Source organism: Orcinus orca, chromosome 3, assembly GCF_937001465.1.
Source record: "Orcinus orca chromosome 3, mOrcOrc1.1, whole genome shotgun sequence".
NCBI lineage: Eukaryota > Metazoa > Chordata > Mammalia > Artiodactyla > Delphinidae > Orcinus > Orcinus orca.
In genome coordinates, this window is record NC_064561.1 from 71,537,879 (window position 1) to 71,553,488 (window position 15,610).

General features: G+C 44.3%; 1 long non-coding RNA gene across 1 annotated transcript in view; it reads right to left on the reverse strand.

The window, feature by feature from the left end:
- Positions 1–8,462: 8,462 nt before the first annotated feature.
- LOC125963818 (uncharacterized) overlaps positions 8,463–15,610 on the reverse strand; it is a 90,272-nt gene continuing 83,124 nt past the window's right edge. Inside the window, exon 3 of the long non-coding RNA XR_007476232.1 lies at positions 8,463–8,590. This is a non-coding gene — a long non-coding RNA (uncharacterized LOC125963818). The remainder of the gene's footprint in view (positions 8,591–15,610) is intronic.

Consider the following 15,610-nt stretch of genomic DNA (forward strand, 5'->3'; position numbering starts at 1 on the left):
CAAAGCAAAATCATTTTTCTCTTCAACTAGGGCAAAGTTCTATGGCTTTTGGTACCACTTAACCCTGCTGTCTACCTAACAGGTGCTGGCAACCAGATGCTGCAATTCCTAATTCCATTTTTTTCATGGTTTCACTGCCAGCGTATTTTGCATTGTTTTCCCATCCCCCTCAGCTGGAACATTTTGAATTACTGCCATACAGATGCTAATGTTTCAGTGATTAGATTGTGCAATTAGAATGAAATTAACAGTGTGTCAACAGTGGTGCCTAATGGAAGGATTACTGGTGTTTTCTGGTAGATATTGTATTTTGTTCCGTTGTGGGATTCAAATTAACTCATAAATATTGCATGGTATATGATAAATATCCCTTTTAAGTAAAGCGTAGAGATTCTTCATAGATGAGATTTATGTACCTGCTTGGGAACACCCTACACTGGAGCTTTATTCAGTGCCATGAATAATTCACAGCAAAGCCTCAGCATGGCAGGGAAGCTGCTCTCCTGAGCGCACGACTGTTCTAATAGAATTCAGGTGGGGGGTTTTAGGGCCATGCTAAGCTGGAGTACTGAAAGGCAGAGAGACAGAAGTCCATGTGCATGAGGGACTGGGGACCATGATGGGAAAGTACTCATCCCAAGGGAAAGAGGAGCTAGGTTCCACCAGCTTCAGCCTGTTACAAAGCTTTGTTACTGGAGCTGGGTCTGAGCATGGCATGGTGGCTGCCCTGCCACTGGATGTCGCAAGCTTAGCTTTACCCCCATGCATTCACGTCTGGTTTTAGGGACAGAGGACATTGGGAGCAAATGCTGAAAGTGCTATGTTGCTAAAGTAAAACAAAAAACAAAATCCAAGCTGGGTAGCCCCTTTAGGACAATGTACCACCATAGAGAGGTAGACATGTGCCTGCACGTCAATCCAATCTCCCACACAGCTCTGGCACCCAGCTCCAGGATGGTGTTGGCAGTCCCCACACGAGTTGGTGGAAGTGGCAGCAGTGGATTATGGGAAATGGCAGTGCTTAATGAAAAGTAGAGGCATGCCTGGCAGGAGTGTCAATGGTTGAGAGATGATTTAGGTCTGGACAAGGCAGTGATATTCACTGGACTTGGTGATGCCCAGTTGATGCCCTGTTGAAAGGGCACTTAACTACAGTGGCTGACCAAGTTTGCCTGTGAGCTCACGTGTGAGCCCTGCTGGTACTCCCAAAATGGTGTCAGGGAGGGAATTCCCTGGTGGTCCAGGGATTGGGACTCTGAGCTTCCACTGCTGGGGCCCCGGTTAGAGCCCTGGTGGGGAAACTAAGATCTCACAAGCCACGTGGCCAAAAAAATAAAAATAAAAATGTAAGAACAAATTTCATTAAAAAAAAAAAAGAATGGTGTCGGGGACTTTACAGGAGATTGTAGCTAGAGAAGAACGATCCTGGGAAATGTAGCTTATCAGGGTAACCATGACTCCATGCGTAAGTGACCAGGTGAGGCCTGGCTGCCTCAGGCCTCAGAGAACTATGTCACATGATAATATTAAATATAAAAGTGTGTGTTACCCCACAAAATGGATCAAAGACCTAAACCTAAGACTTGAAACTATAAAACCGTTAGAGGAAAACAGGGGAAAAGCTTCATGATGTGGTATTTGGCAAGGATTTCTTGTATATGATACCAAAGGCATGAACAACAAAAGTAAATTGGACTACATCAAACTTAGGATTAATCTCCAAAATTTTCAAGCAGCTCATGCAGCTCAATATCCAAAAAACAAACAACCCAATCCAAAAATGGGCAGAAGATCTAAATGGACATTTCTCCAAAGAAGATATACAGATTGCCAACAAACACATGAAAGAATGCTCAACATCACTAATCATCAGAGAAATGCAAATCAAAACTACAATGAGATATCATCTCACACCAGTCAGAATGGCCATCATCAAAAAATATACCAACAATAAATGCTGGAGAGGGTGTGGAGAAAACGGAACACTCTTGCACTCTTGGTGGGAATGTAAATTGATACACCCACTATGGAGAACAGTATGGAGGTTCCTTAAAAAACTAAAAATAGAACTACCATATGACCCAGCAATCCCACTACTGGGCATATACCCTGAGAAAACCATAATTCAAAAAGAGTCATGTTCCACAATGTTAATTGCAGCTCTATTTACAATAGCCAGGACATGGAAGCAACCTAAGTGTCCATTGACAGATGAATGGATAAAGAAGATGTGGCACATATGTACAATGGAATATTACTCAGCCATAAAAGGAAATGAAACTGAGTTATTTGTAGTGAGGTGGATAGACCTAGAGTCTGTCATACAGAGTGAAGTAAGTCAGAAAGAGAAAAACAAATACCGCATGCTAACAAATATATATGGAATCTGAAAAAAACAAAAAAAGGTTCTGAAGAACCTAGGGGCAGGACAGGAATAAAGATGCAGATGTAGACACTGGACTTGAGGACACGGGGAGTGGGAAGGGTAAGCTGGGACGAAGTGAGAGAGTGGCATGGACATATATACACCACCAAATGTAAAATAGATAGCTAGTGGGAAGCAGCCACATAGCATAGATCAGCTGGGTGCTTTGTGACCACCTAGAGGGGTGGGATAGGGAGGGTGGGAGGGAAACGCAAGAGGGAGGAGATATATGTATAAGTATAGCTGATTCACTTTGTTCTAAAGCAGAAACTAACACACCATTGTAAAGCAATTATACTCCAATAAAGATGTTTTAAAAAATGATATATAAATGGAATCATGAAGTAAAAAAAAACCAAACTTCTGTGCATCAAAGAACACAATTAACAGAATGAAAAGGCAACCCAGAAATGGCAGAAAATATTTGCAAATCATATAATTAATAAAGGGTTAATATCCAGAATATATTAAGAACTCATACAACTTAACAACAAAAAAACAAATAACTCTATTAAAAGATGTTCAAAGGATGTGCGTAGACATTTTTTCAATAATACACAGGCCAACCAGCATATGCAAAGGTGCTCAGCATCACTAATCTTTAGGGAAATGCAAATCAAAACCAAATGTGATACCACCTTACATGTATTAGAATGGCTACTATAAAAAAAAAACAGAAATAACAAGCGTTCACTAGGATATAGAGAAATTGGAATACTTGTGTGCTCTTGTTGTGAAAGTAAAATGGTACAGCTACTATGAAAAACAGTATGGCAGTTCCTCAGAAAATTAAAACTAGAATTACCATCTGATCCAGCAATTCCAATTCTGGGTATATATCCCAAAGAATTGAAGCAAGATGTTGAACAGCTATCTGAACATCCATGTCCACTATTCACAATAGCCCAAAGCAACCCAAGGGGGTTCACCAATAGATGAATGAATAAACAGTATGATGGAGTATTATTCAGCCTTAAAATGGAAGAAATTCTGACAACACGGATGAACCTTAAGGACACGATGTTAAGTGACAACCAGTCACAAAAACACAAATACTGTATGATTCCAATTATGTGATATACCTAGAGTGGTCAAACTCAAAGAGAGAGAAAGTAGAATGGTAATTGCCAGGGGCTGGGTAGAGACAGAAATGGGAAGTTGTCCAATGGGCATAGTGTTTCAGTTTGGGAAGATGAAAAAGGTCTGGAGATTTGTGGTACAACAATATACATAGACTTAGCAACATCACTCTTAAAAATGATCAAGATGGTAAATTATATGTTACGTGTATTTTACCACAATTAAAAAACGTATGCCAAGTTGAGGGCATTCTTTAGAAACTAAGCTTTCTTCACAGCCGCCTGAGGTCAGGGTGGTGAAGCATCTGCTCCTTCCCTTACCCTACCCAACCTTTTCATAAATGTCTAGCTTGGTCTCCAGAAGTCAAGTAAAGGGAGTATGGATGGTTTAGAGCAGTGATTCCCAGCTTGGGGAAATTGACAATGTCTGGAGACATTTTAGTTGTCACAACTAGGGAGATACTATTGGCATCTACTGATAAGAGGCCAGGGATGGTGCTAGACATCCCACAATGCCCAGGATAGGCTCCCAACATGAAAAACAATCTCCAAAATATCACTAGTGCTGAGGCTGAGAAATCCTGGTTTAGAGCAAGCCCAGTCCTCCTACAGTGGAAACATTCCCATCAGTGATGGGTAACTGACTATTTTCACAGGCAGAGGTATGTGGGTATCTGCGGATAATTGGGACTATCTGTCCTTTCTCCCACAAGCTTTCAGCCAGATTTTAATGCACCTCAGAATGATGTGTCCAAAGCACAATCCGGCTCTCTTTGTCCTCAGTGAATATGCCCCAGATCAGCCATCATCTTTTACCAATCTTCAGAGAGCTGAAGCCTGAGAAGAATAAAAGGAAAAAAACTGCTATCTCTGCAGACATGCCGTGAATCTGTCCTGACCACGTGTGACAATTTTATCCACACATCCAGACTGCTTAGTCACACGCTCAGCTTCATTGCACAGATGTGGCCTGTCCCTGTATGAAATCCTCACACTAACCTTCCGGAGAGTTAGAGGAAAACCATGGTTCGCCTCTAAACGATTGTCCAGAAGGAAGCTGGGTTGAATTATCTGACTATGTGATTCACAGTGGGAAGTATTAGTGTAACAGCAGCAACAAAAAAGCTATTTTCCCTGGCTGATGTGCAAATTCTCAAAACCAGATGATTAAATTAGTCAGGCAAATAATTGCCTGCTCTTTGGGGGTTTATGCTCTGGTGGAAACTAGGGGGTAAGTTTGCATTGGAATAAACTATTTCCCAAATGAGTGACAATGCAGGGATCAGGGACCCAGAAATAAGATGCCTCTTTCCTTTCTCCTGTCATAAGGTAATTATAAGCACACTGATTTCAAAATTACAGATCTTTAGCCTGTTAGAGCTGGAAGGGTGAATTGTGGCAACCTTTCTTTTTTATAGACAAAGCATAGAGGCCCAGAGAGGGAAGTCATTTGACTAGAAGTCACGGAGCTAGTAAGTAGGGCAGGACTTTCTACCCTCAGGCCACTAGGTTCTCATACATTAGTTCTCATACTGTTCTACTCACTGACAGATGCTGGGCAAATCAGGATTTAACGACAGAGAGCAGGTAAAGTGTGTGCCACATTTAAGTGCCCAGTGTGTGGTTTAATACTACTAAGAATTTCCCTAAGTAAACGCTAAGCTCAATAAAGTTAGAAGCAATGCTTTCTCCTTTGTAACATCGTTCATTACTGGGCACATACATTTTTTCCCAACATTTTAAAGTAAAATTTCAAACATACAGCAAGTTTTAATTGTCTCCTATTCACTCCATCTGCCATGGAGGGATCCCACCCTGGAGTGATGGGGATGGCTGGACACACAACACCCGACACGGGACAGATGAGATATTTTTTTTTAAACTTTTCATTTTATACTGGAATATAGCTGATTAACAATGCTGTGACAGTTTCATGTGCACAGCAAAGCGACTCAGCCATACATAGACATGTATCCATTCTCCCGCAAACTCCCCTCTCATCCCCATCCAGGCTTCCACATAACACTGAGCAGAGTTCCCTGTGCTACAGAGTGGGTACTTGTTGGTTATCCATTTTAAATACAGCAGTGTGTACATGTCAGTCCCAAATTAGTCACATATACTCACAGCCTGGGGAGGAGGACACCACACACTGGACAGGATCCCATAGAGGTTGCCTCCAGGAACAGAGTGGACAACCAGGGCTGTGAGCAAGCTTTGTAGTATCAGGAGGTGGGGTGTCCCTGGCCCCATGGGAGGATGGGACTGACTTGGTTGAATAATTCCTCAGACTAGCAGGGAACTGAGGCCCCCAACTCAGGGACTGCATCTACAGGCAGTGCATCTGGTGCCCTGGGTAAAGAGGACTGTTTGGCTGGGGACCTTATCCATGCAAGCAGAGTGGGGAGGGGAACCTGAGGTAAGACCATTCGAGGCCCTCCTGATTTTACCAGATGTCAAGGCAGCACATAATACTGAACCTTACTTTCAGGCCTTTCACCATACAGCAAAGTTGAAAGAATTTTACAATGAATACCTATACATCCATCATTTACGTCCTAGCATTGACACTCAACTATACTTGCTCTATCACATATTCATCCATCTACCCATCCCTCTATCCATCCACCGATCCATCTTATGTCTTTTGTTTCAAAGTAAATTGTAGACAATAGCATACTTCCTCCTAAATACTTCAGCGTGACAATCATTAAGGTTAATATTTGTGTACAGTTTTCTCTTTTGATGAAAATTTACATACAATGAAATGCACAAGTTTTAAGTGTACATTCTGAGTTTCCACAAATGCAGACACCTGAGTAAACCAAACTGCTATCAAGATAGAGAACAGTACCATCATCCTAGAAAGTTCTGTCATGGCCCCTCCCAGTTGATCTCTGCCCTCCGTTCCCTCAGAGGCAACCACTGTTCTGATTATTTCTATTATAAGTTGGTTTTGCCTGTTCTAGAATTCCACATAAATGGAATCACACAATCTGTCCTCTTTTGTGTAAGGTTCCTTTCATTCAGCATCATGTTTTCCAGGTTCATCTATGTTGCGGTATATATCAGTAGTGTGTCCCTTGTTATTGCTGTGTCGTATTTCACTGTATGACTATGTCATAGTTTCTTTATACATTCTTCTATTAGTGAACACTTAGGCTCCTATGTACATCTGAGTAAAAGTATTTCTATTAATGTGTTTTCATTTCTCTTGGGGCAAGGCCTAAGAGTGGATCATAGGACAAACGTATACTTAGTCTTATAAGATGAAAACCTTTTTCAGAGTGGTGGTTGTACAATTTTACACCTCAATCAACAACAGATGAGAATTCCTGTTGCTCCAAACCCTCACCAATGTTGGGTATTGTCAGTATTCTCATAATTTCTTGTTGAATGGAGTTTGAAAGTTAAGAAGATGTGTGCAGAGGAAGTCAGGACACTGGGGACAGTACAGACCTTTTGGAGAATATTGCCCCATGCCTGTCAAGTTGTCATCAGACATTTCCCCGTTAAGTCCTGGGTGGCACTGTCCCTATTTTCTTTGACATTTAAGAGCTGTGATGTCCCTGAAGCCTAGTAAGGTCCTTGAGAAATCAGCAATCAGAAGCTGCAGTGTTGGAAGCCATGCCATTCAGGGGCCATGGTTATGCTTCCTGACACTTCATTAAGGGTACTCTCTGCATCAGCTAACGATCTGCTGATGCCTTATGACATGCCCACTTAACATGGCTCTGCAGACGTGGGAGCCTGTGAACCCACCAGGGACCCAGAGAAGGTAACACACATTCAAGGCTTTCACTCCCTTCAGTGGAGCTGAGTCAACCAACAGCTGGCTCGCACTATCAATTTGTGACCATTTGCAAGCAGAGCAGGTGAAAATGGAACTGGTCCTCTTCTAGCTTCCCGTCACTGAGGAAGCGACTTCTGGAACTGAGGGGCTGACATGGTGGAAGGCTTGCTGCAAATACTGTTACACTGGCTGAGAGAGAAGTCTCTCAAGCCCTCTATTCTGTTAAAAGAAAACACTGACTGGCATGATTGGTGCTGAAAGAGACAAAGCAGGATGAGAAAGCATGTGAGCTTCTAGAGGTAAAGAACAGAGGTGTCTCTCAGCTCTGATCCATTGCTAAACTGATAGCGATCCCCGAGGATGGGTGAAAAGGGAAGAAAATTCCAGGTGCATGTGTCCAAGTGTGCTGTGTCTCCAGACCCCATGAGTAAGATGGGCAGCGACAGGGAGGGACAAGCTATGGTATCTGCCCTCCCAGAACAAGTAGGGCAGAGTGAGGATGGAGGCTGGGGAGTAAGTCACATGAGGATACGCTCCTGTCCCTCACAGAAGGGATCACTCAAGTCTGTCAGGCACAGCATATGCCAAAGACAAAAGAGAGGAGACCAAAGACCATGGTCCCAGAATAAAGAACGGTCCTGTCTGGTCGAGAACCCAGGGAGCAGGAGACCTGAATGCAAATGAAAGGACCTCAGTTCTGCAATGATGAGCCAAGGAAAAATCAGGGGAGTGATGTTCTGAAGATTGGGGTTTGGAAGGATGAGTCAGACTTCAAGATAGGCCTGATTAGCAGAAGGCATTGGAGGTTCCAAACCCAGTTGCGAGGGAAGTTAGAAATCTACTACAGCAAGCCAGGCGAAAGGAGGTCAGGGCCCAGACTGAGACACTGGCAGAAAGGCTGCAAAAAAGGGGACAGACAAGAGCTAGATAAATGGGTAAATATATTCATACCAGGTGTTTGTTTATCACCAAAGGATAGAGACATGCAAGGGCAAGAATCCTGCGGGTCAGGTGGGAAGCAGACCTGCAGCTCTGCTGGTCCTAGAGGACAGTGTGGATGAGAATAAGGACACAGTGGCAGGGCCACACTCCATCCTGGCCGCCTCATCCCTCCAGATACAGAAAACACAAGTGCTGACTCGCAACGGACATACCTGCTGCTCCCTGCCCTCAAGGATTCAGGCAAGAGAAAGGCGAGGTTGATCAGAAGGGCGAAGATGCTGTGAGCCGTCACCTCTCACCTTCCCTCCTGTGTCCTCACATCCATTAGTGCTTCTCCAATCCTTTTTCCACCTGGAAGGCAAACAGTGGTCATGTAATCTCTCCATCTACTCCCCCAGCAGACCCCCACTTTAACCACCCTCAAGGCTCCTAGGGGGCTCAGGATAAAATCCCAAGTTGCCCCCTTGGCATCCAAGGCCCTAAGTGGTCTGTCCTTACCTCCCTCTCCCACCCTCCTAATATCCTTCCTGCCCTGGTTCACTGCCTCCAGTCCTGCTAATTCCTTGAGGGATGGGTAAGCGTGCCCTCATAAAGCCCCCTTCCCGAATACTCCTCTCCCTCTCCCTTAGCCACATCTGACTCATCCCTTAGGCCTGGGGTGGCTGCCCTGTCCCTCCACCACCATCCAACCTCAAGGAGATTTCCTCTGCTACTTTGTCTCATAGCATCTTTTTTTTCTTTCTCAGCACGTATCACAATTTGTAGTTGTGTATTTATGTGACTTTATCATTTAACGTCCGTCCTCCTCATTAGCCCATGAGCCCCCATAAGGCAGGGCCACGCTCGCCTTGTGTACTGCTGGTCCCTGGGGCCTGCCAGAGGCTAGGGCGGGTGCTCGTGGCATGAACATGTCGGTGGATGGATGAGTGAGCGAATCCTGAGCTCTGGCTTTCCATGGCCACCTTACCTCCCTCAGCAGCCTATCAAACATAGCTCACTGGAAGCAGTCTGCATTTCAGACTCTTTTCTGAAGAAAAGGGGCTGGCTTTCCAGAAGGAGGAGCCAGTCGCTTTCCTGGGCGTGGCCGAGCTTTCTCACAAGCCCTAGTGGATGCTACTCTGCCATGATTTTACTTGGGAATATAAAAATTCAAATTGCTAAATATTTTCCTGGCTCCACTAGGTGGGAAGGCTATCCAGAAGCACGGGCCGTTGGAAAACAGAAATAAGGTAAAAGCAGGTTTTCACCTTTGCTGTAGTTGCACTGGAGCTGTGTGCATTCAACAGTTCCAGGTGGCATAGACTTTGGAAGACAAAAACACTCTATTTTTAGAAAAGCCCTTCATATTACAATGGCGTTTATGAAGTGACAGTTTCACCAACTATAGGGATTAGTATAAACAGTCTGAGACACAGCACCGTGCTATTACACCTAAACACATACCCTTCAAGGGCCCGGCGGTGAAGGGACGTGCAAAAACGGATCCGGCAGCTACAGGCATGTGTATGAAGCTGTGTTATGGAAATGTGATGGACCTGAATTTCCCCTTTGGCTGTGTGTCTAAACTGACACATTTTGTGTGTGTCTGCTTGTGTCACCAACACCTGGAAATAAAATCTGGTCAGATGGAGTGCGATTGTCCTGGCCAGGTGAACGTGCTGCTGCGCAGGTCTGTTAGAGCCAGGCTTCTTAGGCATGCCGTGCATTAGAATTACCTAAGGAGCCTTCAAAAACCCTCCTGCTCAGGACGCAGCCCAGATCCATTCCCTCAGAACCTGCAGGATGAGACCTAGATATTACTCCTTTTTGAAGCTCCCCAGGTGATTACAACAGAAAGCCAAGTTTGAGATTCTCTGTGTAAGGGTTTTTGAGATTCAAAGGAGTGGCTTGCAATAAGGATTTCATGACTCCAAACAGAAATCAAGGCCTTACTGCCAGTACAGTTTATTATACAAAAGGAGAAAAAGAGTAAGTGACACTGGTTGAATACTTGCTATCAGAGGCAGTGACAGAGCAGTAGCTAAGAGCACTGCCTCTGAGACCAGACTTTTTAGCATCAAAACATGGTTTTACTACTCACCAGCTGTGTGACCTTTGGCAACTTGCTTAAATTATCTGTGCTGTATTTCTGCCTTGTTTCAAAGCAGAAGTATAGCCCCCAAGTATTCCTCTATCTGCCCCACATCGTGCATCGAGGAAGTTCAGGAGCTGGTAAGAGGCCTGACTCAAGAGTGTAATGAGCCTTAATGGGCCCAAATGCATGAGAACAAAAATCAGGACTCATGGATGAGAAGTTCAAGTACTCTCATGGGAACTACCTGGGAAATCAGAGACATGGCATCTTGTACCAGAATAAAGTTCTGATCAGACTAGAACGATTGCCTGTGCTGAACGCCTGAAATGCATGGAGGCCCAGGGACAAAGTAATTACGTGAAGCCATAAAATAGGGTGTTATGGGGAAATACATCCAATTTGTGACTGTGCAATCTGTACATATAAGCTTGGCGCATAGAAGCTTCCCTCTGTTCCCTCTCTAGATCTTAGAATGGTCCTTTATACGATAAATATGATGAGTCCAAATTCTATGGTTCAGGTCATCGTAACTCTCTCCTAACGGCCATTGAATTTCTATTAAGTTGGACTCCTGGCAACCAGTACACTTTACTGAAGGTAAACACAGAGCAGCTCTTCAAGAGCGGGCAGGCAGAGACCAGTGGGGAAGGTGCTACCCTACACCTCTGCTCCTGGGAGGCTACCGAGATCCTGGCTGCTGCAGAGAGGTAGTCTGTGCAGATGCTGATGTCTAGGGCTGTCTCTTTCACCTGGAGAAACTTCTGACTAGTGAACATAAAGTGGAGGAGAAAGTGACTCCACTGAAAAGAGGGAGGAGGAAGGGGCATGTGCTAACGTGACTGTGTGTGTGCATGTGACTGGAGAGGACTGGGTAAGACAGATGTAAGTAGCCATCCACAACTGTCCCAGCACATTCACAGGGGCATCGGACTAAACAGAAAGGGCACGCTATAAGGCTGAATGAAAAGAAGTAATCAGAGACCTAAACTGAATCCCAGCTTATAAATTGTGTGATCTTGAGTCTGCTATGCAATCTCTCTGAGCCTCATCTGTAAAGTGAAGATGCAATAATAGTACCTGCCTCCTAGGATGACTACAAGAATTAAATGAGATGACATCTGTTAAAGAACTCAGCACAGTGCCTGGCCCCCAGATATTCAATATTCAATTGTACCTAGCATATCAATATAGCTATTATTCTCTTCATAGTAATTTGACTATTTAATTTTTTTCCCTTTGTAATTCTTTATTTTTCACAGCCATCATATTGTTCGGTTATCACTATAGAAGCAAGTGGGCAATACTCATCATTTCTAATATACAGATGAAGAAACTGAGGCTCAGAGAGTCTCGGAACTAGGATTCAAACCCAGCTCTCATTGTGTGCCAGCAGTGCGCTATGCCTCCCTTCCCCTTTCTTTTCCCACTTTTCCTCTGTTTTACCTTGACCTCTCTCTACAGGAATTCAACCTTGGAAAGACTCGGACGTCTAAGAACTTTGTTTCCATTTAGACTTTAGGGGAAAAAAAAATGACTTCAGGTCATCTTTTTCTCCTTTAGGAGATGATGCTCCTAACAAGTAATAGCTTATGAAAAGACAGGACGCAGTTCACTGTAAGAAAGGGTTTATTTTCTAAACCATCGTTACATATTGAATACTTACTGTGTGCCTGGCGATTTACCAGGATTACCTCATTTAAGACCTGTGATGTAGGTCTTCATGTATTAGAGAGCTACAGATTGTTGGTCCTGTATTCTCTCTAGCTCTTCCTTTTGGTAGCAGCATTTCCTTTTTCCTCTGGAGGCCACACTATTCCCAGCCATGTGATGCATGTGGAGTTGATGTATCCTTAGCTCCAAAAGGTCATGGGACCCAGGCCTGGCCAATCAGAACATCATGTTTCCCTAGTCATGGTGACTGATTGAGGGATGGGCATTTGGCCCAAAGAGAATGATTTACAACGAGATGCTTACTGAGATTGCTCAGGGAGGCACAAGCATTTGTTCTCTCCCGCTGGACATTATTAACCTGGAAAGAGATATGTATAAATGGAGCTGCTGGCTGCAGCCACAGGGAGCTTGAGAATGGAGTCTACAGGGAGGAACACAGAGTCAAGAGATGGGGAGCAAATGGGTTCAGATGAACTCATCTGAATTCCTAGATTCGACTCTGCCTGAGGCTAGCCCTACCTCAGAGCTTTTGGAGTCAAGATATTCCTATGTATATATGTTTGTATGCATGTACGTATATATTTTGCCAGATTAATGTGGGTATTCTGACTCAACCAGAGATTCTTACCTATTGAATTTATTACTTTTACTTTGCACATGAAGAAATCGAGGCTCAAAGAGAATAAGCAACTGAAGTAAGTCCACACTGCTCAGCAGCTGCACAGAAAGGATTCAAACCCAGGTCTGCCCAGCTCCGAAGCCTATACGCAATCTTTTTACCCTCCTATCTCCTTTCTCAAAGAGAAAAAGGAATTGCTGTGTTCTACACATCACCGAGTCAAGATACCGGATACTGGTGCCCTTAGTGCCAGCTTGCTCTCAGAAAAGGTGGCTTACATTCTTCCCAGGAGTGGTCAGATGATCTGAAATATGTAGGTGTAAAGACAGCTACCTCTTAATATTAATAGCCTTGGTGATTTGGGTGGATTCAAACTTGGTCTGTAAACAGATATTTAATAAAATATAAATGCATGAATCTGTAATGAGAAAGAAGCTAATAAGCAGAATGTCAACATGACCACCATGTTCTTTCCTAGTCAATGAGCAACCGGGAAATCAAGCGCTCGTATGTTTGGCCTGGAGGAAATGAGAGCAAGGAGGGTTGGATGATGCGTCCACTGAGTGGCACCTGGCTCAGTTCCTCAGCGTGAGTGCTGGGGGATACTACCTGCATTAGAAGCAGCCCAGTAGACCCTTAACAAGGCAGATTCCTGTGCCACACCCTGAATCTACTGAACCTGAATCTCCGGGATGGGGCCCAGGAATCTGTACTTTCAACAGACGTTCCCACACTCTGAGAATCCCCACAACTGTAATAGCAATGGCAGGGGCAGAGAGCACAGCAGGAGACCCTCTCCCCCGGACAGAATGTGAATGGATGCAACCCATCCCAAATACGGGCCAGGAGCTAAATGTAAATTAAGTGCATGTGGAGTCTTGTCCTGCTTTTGTCGGTAACCCTTCATCACGCCCCTCCTCCGGATTGGACTCGAGTGGAATTAAGCATGAACAGTTCAAAGTAATATAATTACTTACCTTCAGCTTCAAACAGTATCACCAATAAATCCAAATCTGTTACTTGATACCTACCAGAAGGAGATTACAGAATCGTAGCAGTGGGTATGTGACTTGGTCCTACTGATCTAATTGATTACTTGGGTAAAAACTTCAGAAAAATCATTTTTTATTAAGTCTCAGTAAACTGCAAGGTTGGATGCCAAGGGTTTTAAAGCAACGGATAACATAAACTCTGAAAAATCTTCTCTGAGTTATTTCAAGGGAAAGAATGCTAACATATTTGATGTTTATAGATAGAAGAGATTTTTAGCACAACTACGTGTATGTAGGAGAAACTATAACTATAAACGCTGCTGGAAATACAGCTTTACCAAACTGAGAAAAGTCAAGTCAATAAATGAGCTTTAATGACCTACTAGGTACCTACACCTATAGGAAGGGCACAGGGCTGCGTCGTGGGAATGAGGCCGACTGCTCTCTGTCTTTCCTCTTAGAAGAGGGCTACCTCCAGCAGGACAGCATAAAGAGCTCCACTGACCTGTTCCCCAGTGAAACTGGTGGAAATGATTAAAAACAACAATTTAAAGCCTCTGGAAATAGTCCTACGTATAAACAGCAGAGGAAGAAACATATGTTCAAGAAAACCTAGAAAACTTTGTTAAGAAAGACTAGAGTTTGCAGTATCTGAGCAAAAACCTTCCTTCCTCCCCACCTCCTAGCTCAGCAAGGCTGAGGCTCCACTCCTGACTGCTGCCCTCAAGAACACAGGGCACCCTCTCCTGCCAGCTCCCAGTCAGAGGGTTACTTCCTGGAGGGAGCAAGGCTTCAGCATTTCTCATCATGCCCCAAGCTACTCATTGCTGATGATAAGTCCCAGTTGAATCCACTCGAGAGATGCGGACTCCCTTCTTCCACCCAGGCCCCATTTGTGGAATGCAGGTCCTACCTTGGGCACAGCAGCTGAGACTACTGATGGCCTCAACACTCTTGCTGGCTCATGGCATCGTGGTTCCACGGCAGGAGAGGCAAGCTGGGAGGACCTCAGGCTACTAGCCTCTCCTCTCCACACCCACACACAATAAGCATTCAGGTCCTAGAGCAGAAGAGTCACTCAGAGAGCAGCTCGTCATTGTCCCCACCTCTAGCTCCAGAGCCCTGGCTGGGAGATTATGCCTGAGAGGGAGAAGCAGACTATAAAACAGATACCTCCTAATATCTTTGCAAAGGAACTAACTTCATTTGCAACAGAGAGTGAAGAAGTTCAAAGGTGCTCTCGAGAGGAGAGGAGGTTGTGATGAGAGGAAACTTGGGAGGAGATCTGTGGATTTAATGAAGATACAGCCTGGACTATAGGCTGGCTAGTTGGTAGCAGAAAATCATGGAATAAAAGAGCTGAGAGCAGCCCCCCGTCCTCTACCGACCCCCCACCCAGGGTCAGAGCAAACATCAAACACCAACCTCAGAAACTATGTCCTTCTGTGGAGCCACAATTTGACTGGATTTGTTTGTAGAGCAATTTATGCTCAGGGCATTGTTGAAAACAACGGAGCAGTCAATGGCATGTACACGTGGATGTGATCAGGGAAAGGAAAAAAGAGAGCCCTGCCCAAACCACTGTCATCCCAGGGTGACTGAGCTCACCCAAAGCTGCGCCTCCCTCAGGAGCAACACCAGAGGCTTCACACTGTGGATGGGGAAGGGAGCGGGGAGCAGACTCCACTACAGTGATCCAGTCAGACACTAAAATATATACCAGCAAATAACGGTAACAAGCCCCGGAGGAGGGAGACCAGTGCCCAGAGTTGCTACATTGGTGGAGAAAAAAGCAACAACACAACCTGTGAGAGAACACAGGTCAGATCTATCAGAAGACGTTAAAATAGCCATTCCAAATCTGGTCACAGAACTAAAGGAAATCATGATTAAAGAAGTGAAGGGAGATATAATGACACTGTTACATCAAATAGAGAATATCAATAAAGAAATATAAATTATGAGAAAAGAACCAAGTGGAAATTCTGGAGTGGAAAAGTACAATAACTGAAAAT